The sequence below is a fragment of the Nematolebias whitei genome, chromosome 12 (genome assembly GCF_014905685.2).
Source record: "Nematolebias whitei isolate Nwh7 chromosome 12, NemWhi1, whole genome shotgun sequence".
Taxonomy (NCBI): domain Eukaryota; kingdom Metazoa; phylum Chordata; class Actinopteri; order Cyprinodontiformes; family Rivulidae; genus Nematolebias; species Nematolebias whitei.
In genome coordinates this window covers 8,434,236-8,437,666 of record NC_056509.1, presented here as the reverse complement: position 1 = coordinate 8,437,666, position 3,431 = coordinate 8,434,236, and the positions used below count along the sequence as shown (strand labels likewise).

Sequence of the window (3,431 nt, the reverse complement as noted above, 5' to 3'; positions counted from 1 at the left end):
CGAAATTATGTACACAGGGTCCCAGTTACATCCAACAATAAAATGTAAAAGAGAAACAATGATAACATCTAAGATATGAACTAAGAAAAACATCAACTAAATACATTAAGCAATCATAACATAAAAACATTACGTTGAACATCAGCAAAATCATGAAAATGAGTCTTTGTAAGCAGATGAGCAGGCATGAACACATCAACATTGATACAGATCAGCAGCAACATTGATACAGATCAGCAGCAACATGAAACAGATCAGCAACAACATGATGTGATTTTTTCACAGTGATTATTCTGGTTAGGTGGCCCTCTTCCTGCATCTGGAGTTGTAGATGACTGTGATGGTTGGGAGACTGACTCCAAAAGTCTTCTGTGCAGCCTTCACCACTCTCTGCAAAGCTTTTCTTTCTGCAGCTGTGCAGCCTCCATGCCACACGTTGATGCTGGAGTACAGGATGCTCTCCACTGCACACCTGTAGAAGGAGGTGAGGACTGAGCTTCCCAGACCAGCTTGTCTCAGCCGTCTGAGGAAGTAGAGTCTCTGATGAGCTTTCTTGATCAGGCTGGTGGTGTTGTTGCTCCATCTGAGGTTGTCATTCATGTGTACACCCAAGTACTTGTAGCTGGAGACCACTCCCACCGCAGATCCTTTTATGTTCAGAGGGGTGTAGGTGTTTTTGTTCCATCTGAAGTCCACAATCATCTCCTTTGTCTTCTTCACGTTGATGTGAAGGTTATTCTCTTTGCACCAGCTCTCTAGGTGTTCCACCTCTTGCCTGTAGCTGGACTCATCATTGTTTGTGATGCATCCCACCACCGCTGTATCATTTGCAAACTTTACAATGTGAAAGCCTGGATGGGTAGCTGCACAATCTTACGTGAGCAGAGTAAACAGGAAGGGGCTCAATACACATCCCTGAGGAGAGCCAGTGCTGAGGGTTATGGTGGAGGACGAGAAGTTGTGGATCCTCACTGACTGTGATCTGTTTAAGAAGTCTAGTACCCAATTGCAAATGGAGGGGCTTAGTCCTAGTGTGGATAGTTTGTCCATCAGGGTTTGGGGGATTATGGTGTTGAAGGCAGATGTGTAGTCCACAAAGAGCATACGGACGTAAGAGTTTTTCTGCTCCAGGTGGTTGAGCGCAGTGTGGACCACAGAGGAGATGGCATCCTCTGTTGATCGTTTCTCGCGGTATGCATACTGATTAAGGTCCTCGTTGATGGTTGTTTTGATGTGAGTCATGACCAGTTTTTCGATGCATTTAGCGACTATTGGGATGAGGGCCACTGGCCGATAGTCATTCAGACCAGTCACTGTAGAGCTCTTTGGAACTGGGATGATGGTGGCAGTCTTCAGGCAGGTGGGAACTGTCTCCAGAGTAAGTGAGGTGTTAAAGATGTCTGTCAGCAGACATCTATATATTTGTGTGTATATGTGTATACTGTCTATTTTGGAGTTAGAGCCGTTCCTGGTGGAAACTCCACGAGTCGCCACTGGTAGAAGCTGTTCCTCAGTCTAATGGTTCTACCCTTAATGCTCCTTAACCTCCTTCCTGAGGACAGAAAGGTAAAAAGTGTGTGTGCTGGGTGAGTGGGGTCCTTCATGATGCAGGTGACCCTCTTCCTGCATCTGGAGGTGTAGATGTTTATGATGGTGGGGAGACTGACTCCAACCGACTTCTGTGCAGCCTTCACCACTCTCTGCAAAGCTTTTCTTGCTGCAGCTGTGCAACCTCCATGCCACACATTGATGCTGGAGCACAGGATGCTCTCCACTGCACACCTGTAGAAGGAGGTGAGGACTGAGCTTCCCAGACCAGCTCGCCTCAGCCGCCTTAGGAAGTAGAGGCCTTCCAGTTAGAAGCAGAAATATGGCTTTATGTCTTAATGGGTTCTTACTGGGTTCTGGATTCACGCTGGGAACACAGCAAGATCTGATTTAGTATTTCATTGTTACTGATTATGTTTTGTGTTTTTATGTTCTTATTCCTGATGCTGTACTTATATCTTGTTATTTTTTATTTGATGCTGCAATCTTTTTGTTAAGCACTTTGGTAAGAGTGCCAGTTTTAAATTTGCCTTATTAATAAATCTGACTTGACTTGACTTCTTTCATAAAACATTTCAAGGCAGCCTTAGACCACTTCTGGCCACCTCAGTGTGATTTCTGAATGGCCCATGGTAGTGCGGGGAGTTGAATCCAACCCACTCCTGATGCTCCTTTGTGCTGTAGAGTGGGGTAGTAACAGAGGCGAAATGGTCAACATGAGAAGGTGAGCCAGCTTGGCAACACAATAATGTGGTGAAGTGATGACATCTGGTCTGTGTAACCACGTTAAACAACAACAAAATAACAACAAAGTCCATGCTCAATAATCCAGGTATACAATCCAACATTTTTCAGTCAGGTCATTTGGACAGTTTCTTTTTTTTTTTTTTTAAAGAAACTGTCCAGATGACCTGACTGAAGGACCTGCTAACAAGACCTGCTAACACTGCTAACAAGACCACACTGCTAACAATACCATGCTGCTAAGGACTGTGTCCTTAGTCCACTCCTGTACTCACTATTTACACATGACAGTACCACCAAGCACAGCTCTAACGTCATCATCAAGTATGCTGATGACACCACCATCTTGGGCCTCATCACCAACAAAGACAAGAGTGTCTAGAGAGATGAGGTGAAATCACTGACCAGCTGGTTTCAGGAACATCTGGTATCAGGAAAATAACCTCTCTCTAAATGTCAGGAAAACAAAGGAGATGATAGTGGACTTCAGGAAACAGTGTGGAGGTCAGCACTCCACCATCTACATAAATACCGCTGAGGTGGAGCAAGTCAGTAGCTTCAAGTTCCTCGGCATTCACATTACCGAGGATTTGTCCTGGACTTTACAAGCAGACACTGTGGTCAAGAAAGTCAGACAAAGACTCTACTTCCTAAGAAGACTAAATAAGTTTGGTACGAACACTAGCATCTTCACCAACTTTTATAGGTGCACCATTGAGAGCCTGCTGACATGCTGCATCACAGGGTGGTATGGGAACTGCACCAGTCAGAGCCGGAAAACACTACAGAGGGTGGTGCAAACAGCAGAGGACATCACTGGTAACAGTCTCCACACCATCCAGGACATCTACCACAGCCGATGTCTGCATAAAGCACATAGCATCATTAAAGACCACACCCACCCAGCACAAGGACTCTTCTGTCTACCACCCTCAGGCAGATGATACAGGAGTCTGTCATCGCATACAAAAAGACAAAAGGACAGCTATTACCCACAAGCTGTCAGATTACTAAACTTTCGATAAATAACACTGAACAACTGGCAATAACTAACTAATAATTCAACTTCAATATCACTACTTGTGCAATAACCTGTCACACAACCCGTGTAGTATATGTTGATTATGTGCAGTGTATAT

The 3,431-nt window shown here is 44.7% G+C and overlaps 1 protein-coding gene across 1 annotated transcript in view; it reads right to left on the bottom strand.

Moving 5' to 3' along the window:
* Nucleotides 1–3,431, bottom strand: part of kif26bb (kinesin family member 26Bb) — a 104,213-nt gene that overhangs the window by 16,115 nt on the left and 84,667 nt on the right. The gene's annotated exons all lie outside the window — the stretch shown is intronic.